This window comes from Lithobates pipiens, unplaced genomic scaffold (genome assembly GCF_037356315.1).
Source record: "Lithobates pipiens isolate NorthernLeopardFrog02 unplaced genomic scaffold, aLitPip1_a1.2 Scaffold_8, whole genome shotgun sequence".
In the NCBI taxonomy this organism is placed as follows: domain Eukaryota; kingdom Metazoa; phylum Chordata; class Amphibia; order Anura; family Ranidae; genus Lithobates; species Lithobates pipiens.
In genome coordinates this window covers 152,605,361-152,631,865 of record NW_027507903.1, presented here as the reverse complement: position 1 = coordinate 152,631,865, position 26,505 = coordinate 152,605,361, and positions in this window count along the sequence as shown.

Here is a 26,505-nt window from a genome sequence, read left to right as displayed (position 1 = left end):
CCTTACGTCTGGAGCGCCAGGGGAATTAAATATCTTGGAGTCACTCTGACTGATAAATCGGAACAGCTGGTCGAAGCTAATTACACGCCATTTTTGAATGAACTTCCCCTGAAGCTCCAGACAATCAGCAAGTTGGAAATGACATGGTCCGGCCGATTAGCGGCCTTCAAAATGATGGTACTCCCCCAGTTCATTTATTTGTTTAGGGCTCTGCCCATCCCAGTGCCAAGCGCCTTTTTCCGCACAGCACAAGCTAAATTGAATGCTTTCTTATGGCAGGGGAAAAGGGCAAGATATGCTTTCCACAAACTGCTTAAAGCCAGGCTGGCTGGGGGAGTGGGACATGTGCTTATCCAGGATTATTACGTCGCGGCAGTTCTAGCTCAATTGAAATGCTGGTTTCTGGAGGACCATGTTCCCCGTTGGAGGGACATGGAATCATACCAATCTCCTAATGGAAGGCTGTGCGACTTACTTATGTCTAGCAGATTCATGCAACGCTTCCCGTCACACTTGCCACCCACTGTCAAGGCAACATTACAGACGTGGAATCTCTTTCTTAAGGATTCCTCAACCACAACCCCGGTCAGAGTCGTACGGCATTCCATTACGAGCTTACAAGTATTGATCCCGAATTTACACATTGCTCATTGGGTGCCCAGGGGAATCGCCTTGGTGGATGATCTGAAAATTGGGCCTGCCCTTAAAACTTTTCGCACTCTCCAGATTGAATACGCTTTGCAGCCAAGGGATCACTATGCATATGCCCAAATCGCGCACTTATTGCAGAACATTGGGGACATGTCTACTGCTATCCCTCAGCAAGTTTATGCTTACCTCCATAATTCAAAAACCTCCATCCGAGGTATCTCTCTATTCTATGGTTCCCTACACCAGAAGAAGGTCTTTCTTAAATCCCCCTCCATGAGAACTTGGGAATTAGACTTACAAGAGCATTGGACCATCGAGCAATGGCAGACCGCTATAGCGTCTGTTTATAGAGCCACTAAAAGCGTAAATCTATGGGAATTGTACCAGAAAATCTTGTTGCGGTGGTATCTAACGCCCACAAGATTGGCTGGGTTCGACCCGAGCAGGTCGCCTCTTTGTTGGCGACAGTGCGGGCAGAGGGGATCCCTACAACATATTCTATGGGCCTGCCCAAAACTAACAAAATTCTGGAGGGATGTTTTTGAAATTATAAGTGGCGTCTTAAGTACGCACAGGAGGGGCGATCCGGGTCTTGCACTCCTATCCTTAGGTATAGATTCATTCCCCCACTCACATAGACACGTCCTGTCTCAAATCCTACTAGGGGCACGATTAGAGATAACGAGGAAATGGGCAAACCCAGACCCTCCTATTGTAGCGAAAGTAATCGAGACAATTAACTTACATGTTACGTATGAAATTATGTTTCTGGCTTCCCAGAACAATCTCCAATCTAGAATTCAAATTTGGCGGCCTTGGGTGGAATGGTATAAACAATACGGTAATAGGCGCAATACCGTGTAAATGGAAATGGCAAATGGACCTGGGTACCTACACCTCTTTGATCTCTTTTATCCTCTCTTTCTCTTTCATCTCTATTCTTTCTTACTTGTTTTCATTCACTTTTCTTTGTTATTTCGCACATTGATACTGATGCACATTCATGATTACAGATCCGACTGGGATGTTTGAGTATTCTCTAAGAGCTAGTTTGAGTATAGGTTGAAGCAAGTTAGAGGTTAAATCTGCTGCTGCTGTCAAATGTTTCATCATTTATTTGCATTTTGTGAGGAGTTATAGGGCGGGTCCTCGGCCTCCGGCTGCAGTGTGATCCCTTTTGGGGCGGTCGGGGGCAGGGGACCCATAAGGCCTGCGATTAACAGAGGCGTAGCTCGGGGTGTGCGCGGACGCCTCGAGCTTAGCCCAGCACTATCTTATGAAGATTCTCCTCCTTTAATGTTACTATTACTGTCTTACAGAAGATCTTATGTGTAACCTCAGGTTTTATATGTTCTGATTACTGTCTATAAGTCGGCTGTACTAATATTCGCTGGAAAGCATTTGTTATATGCATGTTTCATGTAAACTTTCTTGAAAATTTAATAAAAAACTATTGAAAGAAAAATTGTAATTAAACGCCCCTGTTAAACAGGGGCAGAAAAATTGGGCCTTAGGCACTGGTGCTGGTGCCACAACACTGCAACCTCTCCCATATATTCTAGTTTTAGTGCAGGAATAAGCCCTGCTACAAAGCATTGCATCAAAAATGGTAATTAAACGCCCCTGTTGAACAGGGGCAGAAAAATTGGGCTGGTGGCATCACCCAGAACCAAAAATGTTCTTCCAACATATCAGCGGAGGAGGAAGAGGATAGACAATCAACATAACAGGACAGTCACTCAGCATCAGCATAGGCAGTCTTGAAGGGATGTGATATTTCAAAAAAAATTATTCGGTTACATCAGCTTCAGGTGCTTGGTAGCTGTGGGTGATCCAAGACTGATTCATCTTGATGAAGGTCAGTCGATCAACTGATTCGGTGGACAGGCGCACCCTGTGATCGGTAACAAAGCCACCAGCAGCACTGAAGGTGCGTTCCGAAAGAACGCTGGATGCAGGACAGGCCAGTAGCTCAATTGCATACTGTGCAAGCTCTGGCCAGTGATCCATCCTCAAGACCCAGTAAGCCAGAGGATTTTCGGTGGGAAAGGTGTCCAAGTCTGACCTTGCCCCTATGTATTCCTGCACCATGTAAATCAGACGCTGGCGATGGTTGCTGGAACCGATTATACCTTGGGGCTGCGGACTAAAAAATTGTCTGAAAGCATCGGTCAGACGGCCACCTTCTCGACCACTCCTTCTGACTGATGCCTCAGCAACACGTTGTCCAGGACCAGGAGTTTGTAACCTCCCAGTCTCTGGGAACGTTTTGCACAGACCTTTCTGAAAGGCCTCCCGGAGATGTCTCATCCTCTGCTCCCTGTGCGATGGCAAGATAAGGTCGGCAACCTTACCCTTGTACCGTGGATCAAGGAGAGTGGCCAGCCAGTAATGGTCCCTCTCCTTGATCCGATGAATACGAGGATCCTTCCGCAGGCTTTGCAGGATCAGGGAGGCTATGCAGCGTAGGTTAACTGAGGCATTCGGTCCGGAGTCCTCTGGGTCACTAAGGACAACATGATCCGCAGCTACCTCCTCCCAGCCACGTACAAATCCAAGGGTTTCTTGATACTGTATATCATCCCTACAAGACTGCTGCTGCTGCTGATGCTAAGTGCCAGCCTCCACCTCCTTGCTGACACAATCCTCCTCCTCCTCCTCCACCTCCTCATCCTCTTCCTGTGTGATGGGTGGCACAGCAGGAACACTGTCTGGATAAAGGGGGCCTTGAGAGGCAAGGAAGTCCTCCTCTTCCTGCCTCTCTTCTGCCTCAAGTGCCCTGTCCATTATTCCACGCAGGGCATGCTCCAACAGGTGGACAAGAGGTACAGTGTCACTGATGCAGGCACTGTCACTGCTCACCATCCTTGTGGCCTCCTCAAACAGTGACAGGACAGTGCATGCATCCCTGATCATGCCCCACTGGCGTGGTGAGAAAAAACCGAGCTCCCCTGACCCTGTCCTGGTGCCGTAGTCGCACAGGTACTCATTGATGGCCCTCTGCTGCATGTGCAGCAGCTGCAGCATGGCCAACGTTGAGTTCCACCTGGTGGGCATGTCACATATAAGGCGGTTCTTGGGCAGGTTCAACTCCTTTTGGAGCTCAGCCAGCCGAGCACAGGCATTAAATGATCGGCGGAAATGCACACAGACTTTCCTGGCCTGCTTCAGGACATCCTGTAAGCCCGGGTACCTGCCCAAGAACCGCTGCACCACCAGGTTAAGGACGTGAGCCACACAGGGCACATGGGTCAGTTGTCCCTGTCGGAGGGCGGAGAGGAGGTTGGTGCCATTGTCGCAAACCACCATTCCTGGCTTAAGCTGGCGTGGCGTCAACCACCTCTCGGCCTGCCCCTTCAGAGCTGACAAAACATCAGCCCCAGTGTGGCTCCTGTCCCCCAAACAAACCAGTGCAAGCACAGCATGGCATCATTTTGCCTGCGCACTTGCGTAGCCCCTGGAACGCCTACGGAGCACAGCTGGTTCTGAGGACAGAGCACTGGAAGAGGCCATGGAGGAAGAAGAAGAGGAGGGGGTGAAGGAGAGAGGTGTGTCACAACCAATAGTAGCATTTTGGAGGCGTGGTGGCGGAACAACCTCCAACACTACTGCACCTTGTCCTGCATCCTTCCCAGCTGCCAGAAGAGTGACCTAATGGGCCGTGAAAGACAGGTAACATCCCTGTCCATGCCTGCTGGCCCATGAGTCAGTGGTAATTTAGCCAAGCTAGCATTCAACCGCTGGGCATGTGGATGGCTGGGAGTGAACTTCTTTCGCCAGTCCAGCAGCTGGGGCAGGGACATTTGCCCGCTATAATCGGACGTGGGTGTACTGCTAGCAGAGTGCCCGGAAGCACTTGGCTGTGACACACCTAATTGTACACCTTCATTCCTCTCAGAGCAGGTTTCAGAGAGGACCGAAGGTCTAGTGGGGTTGGAGATCCCAGCTGATGAGGAGCAAGGAGAGGTCCGCTTTGTTCTTTGGTGTGGGTCTTTGAGGTACGCTTGCCAACGAGCTGCATGACAGGTCAACATATGTCTGGTCAATCATGTGGTGCCCAAGTGGCTAATGTTTTGGCCACGCGAGATACGCTTGAGACATATGTTGCAAATAGCAGCGGTGCGATCTGATGCACTCGTCTCAAAAAAGGCCCACACCAAAGAACTTTTAGAATAACGCGCAGAGGCAGCCCCCTGCACAGGCGGAGCTCTGTGGTGTGATTCAGTCGGTGTGCTGCCCCTAAGCTGGCCCCGGAGGGCATCCTGTCTCGTTCGACATGTGCCTCCTCCTCTCTGCTACCAGGCACCCACGTGGAGTCAGTGCCCTCATCATCCCCTCCCTCTTCATCGCTGTTGCAAACCTGGCAGTATGCTGCAGCTTGTGGAACATGACTGCCAGATTGCTGTCCTTCTTGAGCATCCCCTCTCTCTGCATTCACGCTACTGCCTTCCTCTAGCTGAGTATCATCATCAGAGCCTACAAAACACTGGGCATCCTCCTGGAGCATGTACCCAACACTGTGCTCAAAGAGTTCAGGAGACTTCTCAGGAGGACGTGGTGGGTCTAGGGAAGGAGTCACTGATGATGACATTGAGAGAAGGGAAGACGATGCGTTGGCAGCTGCTTTGCTAGTACCCTGAGCCTGGGTGAGAGAGGATGAGGAGGATGAAGAGGGCTTGGTCATCCACTCTACCAAGTCGTTGGCATGTTGCGGCTCAACATGTCCAGCTGCCGAAAAGAAGGACAAGCGTGTCCCATGGCCACGTGCTGATGATGACGATGCACCGCGTCCACGACCAGCACTGTTGTCTCTAGACACAGAGCCTGCTTGCCCTCTTTTATTGGTTCGCGCCTGTCTGCCTCTCCTTGCTGGCCTTCCAGACATGGTAATGGTCTGAAGGGAGTTGGGAAAACCAGCAATTGGGTAGTGTATATTGTGCTGGAGGCACACACAACTTCCACTAACTCCTGCAGATGGCAGATGGCTCAAATAGAAAAGAGCTATGTAGGTGGATATAGCAGTGTATACTGGGTTCAGAGCACGCAGACAGCACGCACAATCTCCTACCACTGACTGCAAGCTCTATTTAAGACGAGCAAGATAGTTAGCTATATAGGTGGACATAGCGGCGTATACTGGGCTCAGAGCATGCAGACAGCACACACAATCCCCTACCACTAACTGCAAGCTCTGTTTAAAACAAACAAGATAGCTAGCTATATAGATGGATATAGCGGTGTATACTGGGTTCAGAGCACGCAGACAGCACGCACAATCTCCTACCACTAACTGCAAGCTCTATTTAAAACAAACAAGATAGTTAGCTATATAGGTGGATATAGCGGTGTATACTGGGTTCAGAGCACACAGACAGCACGCGCAATCTCCTACCACTGACTGCAAGCTCTATTTAAAACGAGCAATATAGCTAGCTATATAGGTGGATATAGCGGTGTATACTGGGTTCAGAGCACGCAGACAGCACACACAATCTCCTACCACTGACTGCAAGCTCTATTTAAAATGAGCAAGATAGCTAGCTATATAGATGGATATAGCGGTGTATACTGGGTTCAGAGCACGCAGACAGCACGCACAATCTCCTACCACTGACTGCAAGCTCTATTTAAAACGAGCAAGATAGCTAGCTATATAGATGGATATAGCGGTGTATACTGGGTTCAGAGCACGCAGACGGCACGCACAATCTCCTACCACTGACTGCAAGTTCTATTAATAAAGAGAAATATAGCTAGCTATATAGGTGAATATAGCGGTGTATACTGCGGTCAGGGCACGCAGACAGCACGCACAATCTCCTACCACTGACTGCAAGCTCTATTAAAAAAGAGAAATATAGCTAGCTATATAGGTGAATATAGCGGTGTATACTGCGGTCAGGGCACGCAGACAACAACCACTACAGAAGAGCAAGAATGAAAAATCGTCCGAAAACGATCGGTGTATACTGTGTTGAAGGTACACAGAACACCCACTAACTCCTACAGACGCCAACACACTACACAAAGCTGCCGCGCTGGCGGCCTTATATAGTGTGGGGCGTGTACTACACAGCCTGAGCTATGATTGGCCACAGGCATCCTGCCTGTGGCCAATCATGGCTCTCCTTGCTGCCGGCGCTGTGATTGGCCAAGCATGCGGGGTCACAGTGCATGCTTGGCCAATCATGAGCCAGCAATGCACTGCGATGGCGCAGTGCATTGTGGGCTGTGAGCGCCACACGAATTTGGCGCGAACGGCCCATAATGTTCGGAATTCGCCAAACGGGCGAACAGCCGATGTTCGAGTCGAACGTATGTTCGACTCAAACACGAAGCTCATCCCTAATTGTCACAAACCACCATTCCTGGCTTAAGCTGGCATGGCGTCAACCACCTCTCGGACTGCCCCTGCATAGCTGACAAAATATCTGCATCAGTGTGGCTCCTGTCCCCCAAACAAACTAGCGCAAGCATGGTATGGCATTGTTTTGCATGTGTACTTGCGTAGCCCCTTGAACGTCTACGGAGCACCGCTGGTTCCAAAGACAGAGCACTGGAAGAGGCCATGGAGGAAGAAGAAGAGGGGGGGTGGAGGAGAGAGGTGTGTCACAACCTCCAACACTACTGCACCTTGTCCTGCATCCTTCCCAGCTGCCAGAAGAGTGACCCAATGGGCTGTGAAAGATAGGTAACGTCCCTGTCCATGCCAGCTGGACCATAAGTCAGCAGTAATATGCACCTTACCGCTGACCGCCCTGTCCAGCGAGGCAAGGACATTGTCTTCCACATGCCGGTAGAGAGCCGGAATCACCTTCCGTGAGAAAAAGTGGCGTTTGGGGACCTGCCACTGAGGAGCCACACATTGCACAACTCACGAAAAGGGGGCTGAGTCTACCAACTGAAAAGGCAGCAGTTGAAGTGCTATCAATTTAGCCAAGCTAGCATTCAACCACTGGGCATGTAGATTGCTGGGAGGGAACTTCTTTTGACGGTCCAGCAGCTGGGGCAGGGAAGTTTTCCTGCTACAATTGGACGTGGGTGTACTGCTAGCAGAGTGCCCGCAAGTACTTGGCTGTGACACACCTAATTCCACACCTTCATTCCTCTCAGTGCAGGTTTCAGAGAGGACTGAAGGTCTAGTGGGGTTGGAGATCCCAGCTGATCAGGAGCAAGGAGAGGTCCGCTTTGTTCTTTGGTATGGGTCTTTAAGGTACCCTTGCCAACGAGCTGCATGGCAGGTCAACATATGTCTGGTCAAGCATGTGGTGCCCAAGCGGCTGATGTTTTGGCCACGGGAGATACGCTTGAGACATATTTTGCAAATAGCAGCGGTGCGATCTGATGCACTGGTCTCAAAAAAGGCCACATCAAAGAACTTTTGGAATAATGCGCAGAGGCAGCGCCCTGCACAGGCGGAACTCTGCGGTGTGATTCAGTCGGTGTGCTGCCCCTAAGCTGGCCCCCGGAGGGCATCCTGCCTCATTGGAGATGTGCCTCCTCCTCCACCTCCTCTCTCCTATCAGGCACCCATGTGGAGTCAGTGACCTCATTATCTCCTCCCTCTTCATCACTGGAGCAAACCTGGCAGTATACTGCAGATGGTGGAACATGACTGCCAGATTGCTGTCCTTCTTGAGCATCCCCTCTCTCTGCGCTCATACTACTGCCTTCCTCTAGCTTGGTATCATCATCAGAGCCTTCCAAACATTGGGCATCCTCCTGGAGCATGTACCCAACACTGTGCTCAAACAGTTCGGGGGACTCCTCAGGAGTACATGGTGGGTCTGGGGAAGGAGTGACTGATGACATTGAGACGAGGGAAGAGGACGCGTTGGCAGCTGCTTTGCTAGTACCCTGAGCCTGGGTGAGAGAGGATGAGGAGGATGAGAAGGGCTTGGTCATCCACTCTACCAAGTCTTCGGCATGATGCGGCTCAACATGTCCAGCTGCTGAAAATAAGGAAAAGTTGTCCCATGGCCACCTGCTGATGACGATGCACCGCATCCACGACCATCACTGTTGTCTCTAGACACAGAGCCTGCTTGCCCTCTTTTATTGGCTCGTGACTGTCTGCCTCTCCTTCTTGGCTTTCCAGACATAGTAATGGCCTGCAGGGAGATGGGAAAACCAGCAATTGGGTAGTGTATATTGTGCTGGAGGCACACAACACCCACTGTAAAGGCTGCAGGTGCCTGTATTAGAGAACACCAGCAAAAAAGGGTAGATACTAGACATGTGCATTTGTTTTTGTCCGAATGCATTTTCGTCCGAATTTCATGTATTTTCGTTTTTGTTTTGACAAACGATAAGGAAAGTTAACAATAAGGACGTGAGTGCAAAACGAATTTGCCGCGAACAGGCCATAACGTTCAGTATTCGCCAAACAGCGGATGTTCGAGTCGAACATACGTTCGACTTGAACACTAATCTCATCCCTAATCAACAATCGCTTTATGCTCTATCATTGTGGGAAAAGACCATCCTTCATCAATGAGCGCTTTATGCTCTACAATTGTGGATGTTGCTTATGGCATGGATATTTGCAGCATACTTTCTGCTATAGCCACCATAATAGGGCTTTGAATTTTGCACAACCATGTCCTTGTGAGGCAACCTGTGCAATTTCATTGCTCTGCCACTGCAGACTGCATGCAGGCCCAAAATGCACCCTGAGCTTGGTGAGGCATTTTCTATCATGCTGGCATAAACACATGTGCCAATTTGTTGGATTCTGTCCCTTCACAGGGTAATTGGAAACAACTCCTTTAGAGTGTATTGACCACGTTTAATGAATGTGACAACCTGTTAGGTGTCGTCATCCTGTGATCTTTGGCGGGTCTTATTTTATTTATTTTTTTGGAGCATTTGCATTCAGGGTTTCTGCTCCTAAAATAATGCAAAACACCTTAATTTGCATAATTTCCATGTCCCACGTCTGGCCCATCCTGTGCTGCTCATCTCCCTGCCCCCTGTGACAACATTCACAGCTGCTCTCAGACTGACAATACAATAAAGCCAGGAGAGCAGTGCAGTGCAAACAGGAAAAAACCCAAGGAAGAGGCAACGATTACATTGCAGAGCTTTTATAATACCACACCTGTACAATGTCAATGCTGTTTAAGCATCATCTTGCCCGCTCCTTGGCACAAAAGGCACCCAGTTTTTAGAATATTTTAATTACATAGTTACATAGTATGTGAGGTTGAAAGAAGACACAAGTCCATCAAATCCAACCTATGCGTATGATCATATGTCTGTATTACATGGTATATTCCTGTATGTTGCGGCCGTTTAGGTGCTTATCTAATAGTTTCTTGAAACTATCGATGCCCCGCGCTGAGACCACTGCCTGAGGAAGGGAATTCCACATCCTTGCTGCTCTTACAGTAAAGAACCCTCTATGTAGTTTAAGTTTAAACCTCTTTTCTTCTCATTTTAGTTTCTCATTTTTAGTTTTAATTTCAAGACTCGAGTGCCCACGAGTCTTGTTAACCTCCCTTCTGCAAAAAAGTTGTATCCCTATTGTGGGGTCACCAGTATGGTATATTGAAATCAAATCCCCTCTCAAGCGTCTCTTCTCCAGAGAGAATAGGTTCCATGCTCTCAACCTTTCTTCATAACTAATATCTTTCAGACCTTTTATTAGTTTTGTTGCCCTTCCTTGTACTCGCTCCATTTCCAGTACATTGTTCCTGAGGACTGGTGCCCAGAACTGGACAGCATGCTCCAGGTGCGGCCGGACTAGAGTCTTGTAGAGTGGGAGAATTATCGTTTTATCTCTGGACTTAATCCCCTTTTTAATGCATGTCAATATTTTGTTTGCTTTGTTAGCAGCAGCTTGGCATTGCATGTAATTGCTGAGTCTATCATTTACTAGGACCCCAGGTCCTTTTCCATCCTAGTTCCCCCCAGAGGTTCTCCTCCCAGTGTATAGATTACATTCATATTTTTGCCACTCAAATGCATTATTTTACATTTTTCTAAATTAAACCATATTTGCCATGTAGTTGCCCACCCCATTAATTTGTTCAGATCTTTTTGCAAGGTTTCAACATCCTGCGGAGAAGTTATTGCCCTGCTTAGCTTAGTATCATCCACAAATACAGAGATTGAACTTTATCTCATCCCCAGGTCATTTATGAATAAATTAAACAGGATTGGTCTAAGCACAGAACCCCAGGGGACCCCACTACCCACCCCTGACCACTCTGAGTACTCCCCATTTATCACCACCCTCTGAACTCGCCCTTGTGGCCAGTTTTCAATCCATATACTCACCCTATGGTCCATGCCAATGGACCTTATTTTGTACAGTAAACTTTGATTGGGAACTGCTTTTGCAAAATCCAGATACACCACGTCTACGGGCCTTCCTTTATCTAGATGGAAACTCACCTCCTCGTAGAAGGTATTAGATTTACCTTCAGCATTCAGGGTCTTCCAACTCCATGAGAGACTGAACATGGAGGGGTAGGTTCAGCAAGGGAGGATGCAGCAAACAAATTAATTATCAACAGGTGGCCTGGAACAGAACAAAAAAGAAGAAAACATCTTAGTTGGGTGAGGCGCTGTCTTTTATTCAGCTAGGTACAGGTGGTCATGTGGGGTTCTGGAGGAAGAGTTAACAGCTTGTGTGCTGATGTGAGGTGGTCCAGGAAATGCTATAAATAAATCCAAATTTTTCTTCCGGTTCCGGCGCCGCATGTGCTAGCTGCGCCTTCTCTCAGCTCCCGCTCCGGACTCCCTAATTCGGCCTATAAATTCGGCCTGAGTGGCCCCTCAGCCCAGACATCACCACCGGTGATCCCTCTTTATCTCCGGGCACAGATGGACCGATTTGTGGAGAAAACCGGCACGCGGCCACGGCAGCATCCGCGGACAGGCCGCAAATCGAGCCCCCGGCTTCGGTCTACACCAACGCTGGAACGAACGCGCAGGTGTCTGACATGGAGGTTAGTGGCGCTGCTGCACAGGCTCTCCCTTCCTCACACCCCGCTCCTCCCCAGGGACAGAACCCTTCTCTGGCTCAACTCCAGGCCCCACCAGTGGTCACTCTTCCCCACAGTCCCTCTGGGGATGAAGGCCACACGCATCGCATTGCACAGGCCGTGGCGGCTCTCCTCACCCCCATGATAGCAGCCTCTGTGGAGAAGGCGGTCAACCCTGGGATGCAACAGCTGAAAACACAACTTACTGAACACACCACCAGACTTAACAAACTGGAACACCGTGTATCAGAGGTAGAAGATGAACTCTACCAAGCTCAGGCCACAGAACAATCCCAAGATAAAACCAACCAGTTCATCCTCCAAAAATTAGAAGACCTGGAAAATAGGTCCAGAAGGAGCAACCTGCGTTTTGTTGGCATCCCTGAGTGGCTCCCTGCAACTGCCCTATCGGAGTTTTGCTCCAAACGCATTCCAGAAGCCATGGGCCTACCAGGCCCTTTCACGGTTGAACGCGCCCACCGCATGGGTTCCTTCAATGCTGAACGAAAGTCCCCTCATCCCATCATTGTGAAATACCTCAACTATGCTGACAAGTCGCTCATTCTCCAGAAATTCAGACAGTCCCCCGACCTCTACATTGATGGGGTTAGAATACTCCTTTTTGCCGACTACTCTATTGATGTCTCCAAGAGGAGGAAGGCCTTCCAGCCGATTTGTTCTGAATTATTCAAGCAGCAAATAAAGTTTACTCTGGCCTTCCCGGCTACCTTACGGATAAAGTCGCCTAAAGGAGACCAACTCTCTTTCCAGGACCCATCGGAAGCGGAATCCTACCTTCACACGTTGAGACCGGACTTGCACCCCCACACGCCTTCCAAATCTGGAACCAACCTCCGCTCCCTGGATCAACGTAGCCCGCGCAAGGATTCTCCTAAACGTTTCAGGCCTTCAGCTCCTGATCATCGGAACCGCAACACCCTGCGCTGATCTCCACTGGTTCGTTCATTGGACTTCTACCTCTGACTTTTAGCCTCCGGCTCCCTGCTGGTCTAAAGGGGTCTATCTAGCCTCGGGCATGGCCCCCCCCCTGGGGTCAGTAGCTAACCAATCTTGGTAGCCCACCCAGTCGTTATCTCTACTCCACATTACATGGCCCCTTAGCCATCATACCACATTATAATCTATACCCTATTTCATTTGTACTTGTTGTTGGTTCCCTTTTGGTTCAAAGGTATCCGTCTTATTAAGTTATGCCATACAGATGTTGTTACGATCTACGTTAGACTTGTGCCTTGTCTTTTTCCTCAGGAGTCCACTGTGCACCTTATTCCGGCCATCTCCTATCATGAGGACCCGGTCCCAATAGCTCCTATGTCCTCCCAGTGGCTCTCGGGTACTCGGGCTATGTCGACACCATTTTTCTGCACGGGGTCCCGTGTGGGGAGCCGTCTCGCACGGTGTTCTAATGCGGAAAAAAGTGAAGTTTGCACTAATAGATGTTGTATTTTGTATAATGTCCCTTCCTACCCCGACCTCTCTGTCCTTCCTCCCCCTGTCATCCTCCCTACCCTGCCGCCCCCCAGGTGCTCTTTGCCTGTGGGCTGGTTGCCTTTGTACTACATTAGTCCCAACTCTAAATACATCATATGCCTTCCTCTGGCTGATACATTGCTTACACGGCCGTTCTGTTTATTCCCTTCTTCATTGTAATCTCTTAGGGTAGTTTCCTGGAATGTGAAGGGTCTCCGTTCTCCTCATAAGAGGATGAAGATCCTTCGTCACCTTAAACGATTGAAGACTGACATAGCCTTGCTACAAGAAACCCACCTCTCAGCTTCTGATTTTCATCGTATGCAGAAACTGTGGGTGGGCTCGGTATTGGGCTCAGAGTCTGTTGGACGCAAAGCGGGTGTTCGCCTCTTAATTCACAGGAACCTCCCCTGTTCCGTCCTATCCACTTACACAGATGACCAAGGGCGGTTCCTTTCGACCCGAGTAAAAATAGGGTCAAAGGAACTCCAGATCTCCAATGTATATGCTCCCAACAGTCCCTCTAAAGCCTTTTATTGTCAGTTATCCACTTGGCTCCTTGATGTCTCACACGTTCCTCATTTAATCGGTGGGGATTTTAACGACCTTATGGATCCGGCAGTCGACAGATCCTCCCCGAAGACCCCTTCCGGTACTCCCTCTCAAGCCACCCTCTCCCCTTTGGCCTCTACTATAGAGTCACTACACCTCACAGACATCTGGCGTCTATCCCATCCAATAGATAGGGAATATACTTTCTACTCCAACCCCCACAAAGTCCTGACCAGGATAGATTATTTTTTTGGCTCCGATAATCTTCTTCCCCTGATCTCTGACTCGGAGGCGGGGGACATTGCTATCTCCGATCACGCCCCCATAGCTCTCACTTTGGGTCGTCTAGATCTCCCGCCTCATCCCAACATTTGGCGCTTCCCCTCATTCCTGCACAGCAACACTGACTTCAAGGGCTATATGGAGCGTTCCTGGGAGGAATTCTCCTTGGCCAACTCCCCCCATCTGGGCGACCCCAACCTCCTTTGGGATGCTGGGAAAGCATTCCTGAGGGGACGTATCATTTCCTATGCCTCTACTTTTAAACGCCATTCCATGGTCAAGTTTAAATCAGCTAGTACTCGCTTGCACAAAGCCCAAATCTCCCTTAACACCTCTACCTCCTCTGCGGACAGAGATGAATGGGCCGCCGCCAAATCCTCCTTTGACGCTTGGGCCTCTACCCTTGAGCTCACTAAAAAAGCACATTTTGACGCCACCCTGCACAAGTTTGGCAACAAGTCTGGAAAGCTCCTCTCCAGACCATGCAAGGGCCCTACCCGCCCGACTCACATTACCTCCCTTCGGGATAAATCAGGGACCATCCACTCTACCCCTCCTGCCATTAACAAGACCATGTTAGAATTCTACTCTGCTCTCTATGGCCCTGACCCGATCGATGTGCCTACTGCCCGGTCTTTCCTTGACAAAGTTCATTTGCCCCACATTTCCCCCGCCCAGCTGGAAACCTTGAACTCCCCTATCACCTTAGCCGAAATAGAACGCACCATCAAAAATCTTCGCCCTTCCAAAGCCCCTGGCCCTGACGGGTTTAACGGTGAGTTCTACAAAACCCTCCTTAATATTACTGCTCCTGTGCTGCACTCCGTCTTCTCAGGCATCTGGTCGGGGGGCCCGTACCTGCCCACGGGTAACCAAGCCATTATTAAACTTCTGGCCAAGAAAGGGAAAGACCCCTTGGAACCAGGTTCCTACAGGCCCATTTCACTGCTCAACCTGGATGTTAAAATCCTATCAAAAATCGTGGCCACTAGGTTGGCGGACATCCTTCCTGACCTCATACACCCTGCCCAATCCGGTTTTGTTAAAGGGCGAACGCCCACTCTGAATATACGGAAGGTGCTCTTGGCCCTTGAACAAGCTAAGCGGGATCCAAAGGGAGACTATGCCATCATTACCCTAGATGCTGAAAAAGCCTTTGATAATGTCAGCTTTGATTGGCTCTCACTGTCCTTCACCAAAATGGGTTTTTCGGGTCCCTTTTGCCATCTCATTAATTCCATGTATTCGACCCCCTCAGCCAGGGTGGTGGCAGCGGGACTCCTCTCCGAGGAGTTTCGTCTCCACAAGGGCACTAGGCAAGGCTGCCCTCTGTCCCCCTTACTGTTTAATATCGCCCTAGAACCCCTCTCCAGATATCTCTCCCAGGTCGCTCCCTTGAGCGGCATCTCTGTTGAATCTTTTGAGCTCCGGACATCTCTCTTCGCAGACGACATCCTCATTTTCACTTCAAATCCTGCTGTTGACATCCTACATATTAGAAATATCTTTGACACCTTCAGGTTATGCTCAGGGCTCCGCATCAACTATGCCAAGAGCGAAATCCTTCCTATTGGTACCCATCCCTCACCCCCTTGGACACATCAATCACTTTTCCAGGTGGCCCCGACATACATTACTTACTTGGGAATAAAGATAGGGAAATTGCCCTCCTCCCTATACCACCTCAACTTTCCCCCTCTTTTCACCAAACTTACTCAGGAGTTGTCTAACTGGATGGATCTCCCCCTTTCGCTCCTGGGAAGGTGCCACTTGTTCAAAATGATTAGCTTCGCCAGACTGTTATGCCCTCTGCAAACTATTCCTTTATTGCTTAACCACTTGCCGACCGCCGCACGACGATGTACGTCGACAGAATGGCACGGGCAGGCATATGGGCGTACATGTACGTCTCTGCCTTCCCGCGGGTGGGGGGCCCGATCGGGCCCCCCCCCGGTGCCAGCGGCGGTCGGTTTTCGTTCAGAAGCGATCCGGGATGAGGGGGCGGCCATTCATTCATGGCCACCCCCTCTCGATCGCTCCTGACGAATGGAAGTGAGGCGTGACATCACTTCCTCTCCTGTAATGTAAACACAGGAGAGGAAGTGATGTAATCTCTCCTCCGTGTCGGTATTTTTCGTTCCGGCACCGAGGAGAGAGGATCAGTGAGTTGCACCAACACGACACTTCACAGTAGAACATGCCAGGCACACTCACACCCCCCCCCTTCACCCCCCGATCACCCCCCCCAATCACCCCTGCCCCCCCAGTCACAGTGACACCAATAGCATTTTTTTTTTGCATTGGTGTCATTTGTGACTGTAATAACTGTTAGGGCAGTTAGGGTTAGCCCCCTTTAGCTCTAGGGTACCCCCCTAACCCCCCCAATAAAGGTTTAACCCCGTGATCACCCCCCGTCGCCAGTGTCACTAAGGCTGGGTTCACATTGCAGCGGTTTATGAGAACGGATGTGATTCGCACCGCACTGCAGTGCAAATCACATCCGATCTCTGTGCGATTCGAGTTCAGCCATACAGATAGTATGGCTGAATTCGCGCCGCACCCACAGCAAATTCGCACGGGACCCTTTTTTTGGTCCGCAGCAGAATCGGATCGCATGGGTGTTCACACCATGCGATCCGAGTTTGCAGATCGCACTGCGATATGCGAACTGATCTGGGGGTGTCATTAACATTTCACTGACACTCCCAGCAGTTCGCATAGGGCAGCGTGAACTGCCGCCGGGAGGCATGCGATGCGGGAACCCGCCGCGGATTCGTGGCGTTCCCGCATCGCTCCAGTGTGAACCCAACCTAATAAGCGATCCTTTTTCTGATCGCTGTATTAGTGTCACAGGTGACGCTAGTTAGGCAGGTAGGTATTTAGGTTCGCCGCAGCTTTTTATAGCGCCAGGGACCCCCATATACTACCGCATAAAGCCCCCTGATTGCCCCCTAGTTAACCCTTTCACCAGTGATCACCATATAACTGTTACAGGTGACGCTGGTTGGTTAGTTATTTTTTTATAGTTTCAGGGCACCCGCCATTTATTACCTAGTCTCACTAGTGTACCCCTAAATTTAGGGGTGTCTACTTTCCAAAATGGGGTCATTTTGGGGGGGTTTGTGCCATCTTGGCATTTTATGGCCTTCAAAACTGTAACGCCCTTAGAAAGCCTGAAGGCGGTGCTTGGTTTTCGGGGCCCCGTACGCGGCTAGGCTCCCAAAAAGTCCCACATATGTGGTATACCCGTACTCAGGAGAAGCAGCAGAATTTATTTTGGGGTGTCATTTCACATATGCCCATGGCATGTGTGAGCAATATATCATTTAGTGACAACTTTGTGAAAAAAAAATAAAAAAAAAATTAAAGTTTGTAATTTTCCCGCAACTTGTGGCAAAATATAAAATATTCCATGGACTCAACATGCCTCTCAGCAAATAGCTTGGGGTGTCTACTTTCTAAAATGGGGTCATTTGCGGGGTTTTTGTGCCATATTGGCATTTTATGGCCTTCAAAACTGTAATAGGTAGTGAGAAGTGAAATCAAAAATGTACGCCCTTAGAAAGCCTGAAGGCGGTGCTTGGTTTTCGGGGCCCCGTACGCGGCTAGGCTCCCAAAAAGTCCCACATATGTGGTATCCCCGCACTCAGGAGAAGCAGCAGAATTTATTTTGGGGTGTCATTTCACATATGCCCATAGCATGTGTGAGCAATATATAATTTAGTGACAACTTTGTGAAAAAAAAAAAAAAAGTTTGTAATTTTCCCGCAACTTGTGGCAAAATATAAAATATTCCATGGACTCAACATGCCTCTCAGCAAATAGCTTGGGGTGTCTACTTTCTAAAATGGGGTCATTTGTGGGGGTTTTGTGCCATCTTGGCATTTTATGGCCTTCAAAACTGTAATAGGTAGTGAGAAGTGAAATCAAAAATTTACGCCCTTAGAAAGCCTGAAGGCGGTGCTTGGATTTCGGGGCCCCGTACGCGGCTAGGCTCCCAAAAAGTCCCACATATGTGGTATCCCCGTACTCAGGAGAAGCAGCAGGATTTATTTTGGGGTATCATTTCACATATGCCCATAGAATGTGTGAGCAATATATCATTTAGTGACAACTTTGTGTAAAAAAAAAAAAAAAATTTTTTTTTGTCATTATTCAATCACTTGAGGCAAAAAAATAAAATATTCAATGGGCTCAACATGCCACTTATCAATTTCCTTAGGGGGTCTACTTTCCAAAATGGGGTCATTTGGGGGGGGGGGGTTTGTACTGCCCTGCCATTTTAGAACCTCAAGAAATGAGATAGGCAGTCGTAAACTAAAAGCTGCGTAAATTCCAGAAAACGTACCTTAGTTTGTAGATGTGACAACTTTTGCGCAAACCAATAAATATACAGTTATTGACTTTTTTTTTACCAAAGACATGTGGCTGAATACATTTTGGCCTAAATGTATGACTAAAATTGAGTTTATTGGATTTTTCTAATAACAAAAAGTAGAAAATATCATTTTTTTTCGAAATTTGCGGTCTTTTTACGTTTATATCGCAAAAAATAAAAATCGCAGAGGCAATCAAATACCATCAAAAGAAAGCTCTATTTGTGGGAAGAAAAGGACGCAAATTTTGTTTGGGTACAACATTGCATGACCGCGCAATTACCAGTTAAAGCAGCGCAGTGCCAAATTGTAAAAAGACCTCTGGTCATTGACCAGCAAAATGGTCCGGTCTGAAAGTGGTTAAACATAAAGATGTTTCGGCCCTTAATTTGAATATCTCCAAATTCTTATGGCGTGGCAAAAAGCCCCGTATAGCGTTCAAAAAACTGCACCTTCCTAGGAGCGAGGGGGGTATTGGTTTACCTCATATTAGACTGTATAACCTTGCTTGTTTACTTAGGACTAGCCTTGATTGGATTGCCCAACAATCACGTCACTCGAACTTTACTCTGGAATCCGCTATGGCTCACCCCTACTCCTTAGTAGCCCTCCTCCATTGCAGATGGAAAACTGTCCCTCTCCCGCTTCAACACAACCTTTTGCTGCGGGACACGGCACTGGCCTGGAGAGAGGTCAAAAAACTCCTCAAGCTCCCGGCTCTCATCTCGTGCCACTTGCCGATTCAAGGAAATCCTGCCTTTCTACCTGGTCTCCACTACAACTCCTACGAAATATGGGGGCAACATGGCCTCTCCAAATTTTCCACACTATGCAACCCCTCATCTGGGAAGCCGCCACCCTTCTCAACCGTGGCATCTCTATTTTCCTTACCGGTCTCACACGCATTCTACTACAATCAATGCACCAATTTCATCTCCAGCACATGTAAAGCCGAATCTCTGAGATTCAAACCTAGCTTCCTGGACTGCCTGCTTCAATCTGGACAGTACTCCATCTCGGATATATACAAACCTCTCCTATTGAGCTTCTCTCCACCGCTCTTGTCCACATCTATTGCCAATTGGCGCAAAGACTTCTCGGATCCGGGATTAGTTGACAAACTTCTGCAAGGCCTCCGGGAGGTCCTCCGCCTCACACCTAATGAGACCTGGAGAGAAACCCAGCTAAAAATAGTTCACCGGGCGTTTGTTCCTTACCTCTCCTCGAAATCCACGGTTGACGGAACCCTCTGCCCACTATGCTCGGCTTCTAGACCCTCTCTATCCCACCGATTTTGGTCATGTTCCTTCATCTCCTCCTTTTGGGATAACGTTATAGCCTTTATTTTGGAGATCACCCTACTGAAACTGCCCAAGGACCCCCTCCTACTGATCTTTGGCTACTGGGACCCAGTTTTGCTGCCCTGGTCTCTCTCCTCCAAAGCCTCTGCCCCTACAAGGCCGGCCGTCCTTCCTTCCTCCAGAGATTGGATCCTGATTTGCCTACTCATCGCTAGACGCCTTATCCTCAGGAACTGGCTCTCCCCTCAAAGCCCAACTATCTCTCAGCTCAAGCATGAATCTCTTGCCCTCCTGTACAGAGAACGTCTCCTCACGGACTTTAAAGATGCCAAATTCAGATCCCGTTTTCTCCTCTGATGGCAAATTTTTATTTCTTCAGCCCTTTCTTCAGATGACCAACGAGCTCTTTCTACTCTAGCTTTCTCCTTTGATGAGCCGATCTCTGAAAATTAGCACCTACCCATTTTCTCTCTGCCCATTGCTGTCTCTGGCGGTCGTTTCAACACTCATTCCATATCTTTGGGACTACTCCATCAGGACCTTTCTTCCTTTGGCAACCCCCCCCCCCCCCCCGCCCTCCCTGTTTTCCCCAGTTGAAACCTTTTCCATCATGTCAATCATTTCCTGCTTCTCAGTGGTTAGTACACAGATCCATCCAGTTTTCAATGCTCAATCTACTTGCCTAAATACGGTATTTTAGTTTTGATTATGTTTTCGTAAGAAGACTACTTTGGTCTCACTAAAGGAGTCTTCTTGTGTTACTCATGCTATTTATCCCTCTATGTGCTTAACTTCTTTGGTTTATACATCAGTCCCGTTAATTGTCCTTACGTGCTCTGCTCTGATGATATCCCTTGGTGCTTTTCTCCTTTTCTCTGTTTCATTTATTTCACTGCTGTACTACCAGGAAAAAGTCTGATGGTAACCTGTCTTATTGTCTTTTGTTAATTTTTTCTCAATAAAAACATGTTTAAAAAAAAAAAAATCCAAATTTTCCCCACTCTCATTTATGCAGCAAAATGTCCATGTACAGTATGCTGCTTTATGTAGACGAGAAAACAAAAGTGACTTTGTCACCAATTAACCAGTTCCAGACCAGCGCACACCAATGTACGTCGGCAGAATGGCACGGGCAGGCAAATGGGCATACCTGTATGTCCCTTTAAATTTGCCGCCCTGCCATCATGAGCGTGCCGCCGCCGGCGTGCTCCCATGCTGGTCGGGACCCCCGTGAGTCCGGTTGTGGGTCCCGCGGACTTGATCGCCACGGGCATACCCGCAATCGTCTCGTGGCTGAACGAGGAAATGCCTAGCAACTAAGTGACACTGATCTCTGCTCCATGTGTTTCGAGCAGAGATCAGTGTTCACTAAATTAAAGCCCAGTCCCCAACAGTTAGTAACACACCCTTAGGAACACTTAACCCCTACACTGCCACCCACTGGTTAACCCCTTCACTGCCAGTGTCATTTACACAGGAATCACTGCATTTATATAGCATTATATAGCATTTATAATGACAATGGTCCCAAAAATGTGTCAAAAATGTCCGATGTGTCCGCCATAATGTTGCAGTCACAAAAAAAATCGCTGATCGCCACCATTACTAGTTAAAAATAAAATATGAAAAATTATTAATAAAAATGCCATAAAACTATCCCCTATTTTGTAAACGTTATAACTTTTTTTCTCAAACCAGTCAATAATCGCTTATTTCGATTTTTTTTTACCAAAAATATGTAGAAGAATACGTATCGGCCTAAACTGAGGGAAATTTTTTTATATATATTTTTGGGGGATATTTATTATAACAAAAGTAAAAAAGAATGCGTTTTTTTTCAAAATTGATGCTCTATTTTTGTTTATAGCGCAAAAAATAAAAACTGCAGGGGTGAAAAATTACCTCCAAAAGAAAGCTTTCTTTGTGGGAAAAAAAGGACATCAATTTTGTTTGGGAGGCACGTCGCATGACCGTGCAATTGTCAGTTAAAGCGACGCAGTGCCGAATTGCAAAAAGTGGTCTGGTCTTTGACCAGCAAAATGGTCCGGGGCTGAAGTGGTTAAAAAACACACACTGCTGGGGGCGCATTCGCGGAGCTCACCATGGCGGACGCAAGTCACTAGAGCTCCGTACTCACCGCTGCTGATCCGGGACTTATAAAGCCTTATTCCGTCGCAATCGATTCCCTAATTTGCTCCGATCCTCGGACACCCCGCTGCCCCTCACCCGGGATGGTTCTTACGGGACAAAGAGGGAAACAGAAGCAGAAACCCATTAAAGAGGGCTTGGCGCGCGCTTCCACTAAAATGGCGGCGAAGGCCCTCGCTGCCGCGCAACAACACAGCCTCCCTCGAGACCGCGATAGCAGTAGCGAGGAAGACGGAGAGGGACCTGAACCACCGGCCTCCCCAACGCTACCAGTCTCAGGTATGTCACAGGCCGATTTTTTGGCACACATGGACTTAATGCTCAAAAAAGCGTTGAAAACAACGTCGGATCAGATAACTGACAGACTTTCCCGAGAAATACGTGAGCTGGGCCAACGTACGGCGGACCTAGAAACCAGGGCCGACGACACCGAGCTCAGTTTACGTGAACTAGCACAAGAACAGGAGGCTCTCCGAGAGGAGAACGCCGCTCTGCTCTCCCGACTAGAGGATGCTGAGAATCGTTCACGAAGGTCGAATCTTCGTTTGAGAGGAATACCTGAATCAGTAGACGATCTTCAGTCCTTTACGACAGCTTTGTTTCAAGAGCTATCCCCCTCCATTCCGATCGAAAGATTGGAATTCGATCGAATTCATAGAGCACTCACTAGACATCAAGCAGATGGCCCACCTCGAGATATCATCGTTAAATTGCATTACTTCCGAACGAAAGAACAACTTATGTCTACAGCCCGTGATAAGAACAACCTTCAATTCCAGGGCCATACATACCAGTTATTCACGGATTTAGCCCCGTTGACAATTGCGAAGAGACGTGCCATGAAGCCACAGTTGCTGATCCTCCAACAACACCAAATTAAATATGCCTGGCGGTTCCCATTTGCTCTTTACTTCTCATATCAGGGACAACAACATACCTGTTCCACACCAGCGATTCTTCAAACCCTCTTGGAAAGCCTCCAACTAGCTCCGTCAGCCCCACCTCCTCCAACGGGTGCTGTGGTGCCTCGAACCCCGGCACGGGCAGCACCCCATCCTTACATGGCTACTCCGAGGAGGAATCAGCAAGACCTCTCTGGTTTATCTGTGCCCCGGCGAGGCACACCCAAGCGCTCATCTGGTTTGGGCTTTCCTAGCCCTAAGGTATTCGTACCTCGCTGATCCTTTTTATTTAGTTACTTGTTTTTTGTTCTCCCTATTTTTAGTGCCGTAGCCTGAACTTATCGCAAGATCTACATTGACTGGCGACAGGCTTGCACTCATTTAATGGTCCCTGCTGGATGCTGAGGTTATCTCTTCCTGGACGCTTCCACTTTCCTCAAAGAACTTTAACCATATTTTTACCTTTCAAACCATTTGTCCCCCTCTTCCCTTCCCCCCCCCCCTTCCTCCCTATCATGAGTCATTTGTTAACGCTGTTAGCTAAGATGTGCTTTACCTTACTTTCTTGTTTTGATGCCCTTGACCTTTTCTTTCACATCTTTTTTTCTGTCCTGCCGCATTATATGCTGAATTTGTAGTACTTTATACTTTTCCTATGTGCCAGATAATAGCCCAGCTAGACCAGATGAAGTTATGCCCTCCGACCATCCTAGATACTTTCTCGCGTGCCGATGATCTGGCCAGGACTTGCGAGTCATTGACTCGTAGGCCTGATCGTCCCCTCGCGAGTTAATTATTTTTAGTATGGTAGCGTCATACGATGCTTCTATAGCCTACGCTTGCGCCCATTCTCCTGAAATCCATCCCTAACCTCATCCCGTTTCCTTTTTCCTCCTTTCTCTTCACCCTTTCCTCTGTTTCTGTCCCCCTCCCCCTCCTCCTTTCCTTACTATCTGAGGTATTATTGCCCCTCAAAACTTAACTTACCCATAGCAAGGTTAAATTGTTCTACACTACTTGATAATCTCAATGTTTCACTGTCTGTTTCCCTGGATATATTCGCCTAGTTTATGTTTGAATCGTATTCTGTTATTGATACTGTTTTCTAATCGCAAATGTATGTGTTTATTTTACCGGTTCGCAGCGGTGAATTGTCACTGCTCCCCCTTTTGATGGTACGACCCCCTGTTAACTGGCGAGTTAACGGGTTGTTTGTCGTTCCCCTTAGTTGTTTGGTTCGGTTGGTTCCGTTCCATGCAACGCTTTTTTTCTCTTTTTTCTTCTTCTTCCTCTTTCTTCTATTTTCTATTCTATCCCTAGTTCTCCCTTGTCTTTTCCCTTCGTTTCCTCTTTACTCCTATGGTCGATCGGTTCGTGCAGCCCAGGGAAGGCTAACGTTCGCCTTTCCTTACCAACTCCCATGGCCCCCTTGAATATTTTATCACTGAATGTGAAGGGACTCAATTCCCCCAATAAACGAATTAAGGCCTTCAGAACTTTTATCTCCTTGAAAGCCCAAGTAGTCGCTCTTCAAGAAACACATTTTGCTGCCCATACCACACCTAAGTTTTTCAATACCAAATTCCCCCAAGTCTACACAGCTTCCTCCTCCACGAAGCACAGAGGAGTCCTTTTAGCCTTTCATCATTCCCTTTTATTCTCTTTCTCGTCGGAAGTAAGAGACCCAGAAGGCCGTTATCTATTAGTCTTGGGACATATACAAGATACGGAGGTTACCTTTGTGTCATATTACGCCCCCAATACTAATCCTAACCCCTTTTTCTCACATTTATTGCAGATAATCCAGACACATGCTAGGGGAGCGCTGTTTGTATGCGGCAATTCTAATCTAGTTCTACATCCGCACTTAGATAAATCTCCATACACGTCAGAACACTTTTCTCTCTCTAAACGACTAAGCACGCAACTCGCTCATGCGACACTCATTGATACATGGCGTGAATGTAACCCCCTCAAGAAGAACTACACTTTTTATTCAAACCCACACAAATCCTTCTCGAGGATTGGTCACATCTTTATCCCACTAACTGCTGCACCCACTCTTTTACATTCCCGCATTCATCCGATATCCTGGTCTGACCATAGCGCGGTGATCACGACTGTTTCATCAATAATCCCGCAGAACTCAGATAGAACATGGTCTTTAAATGAAATTCAGCTTTCAAACCCATCCTACTGCCTAGATATTCAAACGGCTTTAAATGACTATATATCTCTCAATGACACCCCGGGAATATCTCCTACCCTTCTCTGGGAAGCCCATAAACCAGTTATCCGGGGTACATGTATATCGGTATCTTCTCACCTTAAAAGATATAGACGAGCCCATCTACAACAGCTAGAAGACGATCACCAGCGTTCCTTTCTTCTCTTTCAGTCTGACCCCACAGAGACCAATAGACTTGCTCTAGATAAAGCCAAGTTGGCCTTGGATCTTGTGCTTGCTGAAGAAGCGGATAGGTCAATTCACAAATCGGCGCATACACTTTATACAAAGGCGAATAAGCCAAATACTTTCCTAGCACTGCGCCTACGACAACCTGATAGATCCTTCAAACCTATTAAGCTTCGGCTAGCACAAGGTGGTCTGACCAATAACCCTGTAAAAATTTTAACAGAATTTAGTACCCGACTGTCTAAACTATACGAACCCGGTGCTCCCTTCTCCAGCTCTCAGACTAATTCTCTTCTCCACACGATATCTCTCCCACACCTTTCAGACACTGACCGCGCAACGATCGAAGCACCTATTTCCAATGTAGAAATCCTTGCGGCTATTAAGTCCCTCAAACCCAATAAGAGACCCGGCCCAGATGGTTTACCGGCGTCTTACTACAAAAAATTTGCCCACACCCTCTCCCCCCTTCTAACTAGCTCTTTTAATTCTCTTCTTCGGCAGCAATCCTTTGGCAGAGATGCGTTAACGGCTATTATCTCAATGATTCCTAAACCAAACACCGATCCCACTTTATGGTCCAACTTTAGGCCGATATCATTACTTAACGTTGATATCAAAATTCTGGCCAAAGTCTTAGCACTACGGCTAAATCCAATTATAGGGAAGCTGATACATAAGGACCAGGTTGGGTTCATCCCCAAGAGACAAGCCAGTGATAATGTCCGGAGGGTCATTTTACTGCAGCATATTGCTAAAACTCGTAAGATTCCCATGCACTTGCTCTCGTTGGATATACGCAAGGCATTTGATACAGTGTCTTGGCCGTATCTTCAGTATATACTTCAATATTGGGGATTTGGTCCTCACTTTCTCAATTGGATAGGAGCCATATATACCCAACCTCGTGCTTATGTACGCTATGCGGGCTTTAGGTCAGAATACTTCCCCATACAGCGAGGAACGAGACAAGGTTGTCCCCTCTCCCCCTTGTTGTTCGCGTTAGCTATCGAACCCTTGGCTGCACTAATTAGAGCGGACTCGAATATCAGGGGATTGGAGATAGCAAACACAACGCATAAGATATGCCTGTTTGCAGATGATGCACTGCTGTTTGTCACGGCTCCCCATACGACCTTACCTAATTTATGTAAGTTATTGGAGAGGTTTGCCATTATTTCAGGCTTAGAGGTTAATCAGGCCAAGTCTAGAGCTCTAGACGTATCTCTGCCGAGGGATGAGCTTAACCTTCTTCGCAGCAATTTCCCTTTCCAATGGTCCTCATCCTCTATCCCATATCTTGGTATCCATATAACAAAAGACCCGTTACATTTGTTCCAATATAATTATCTCCCGTTATTCAGGAAATTGACTGGTCTCCTTTCTTCCTGGCAG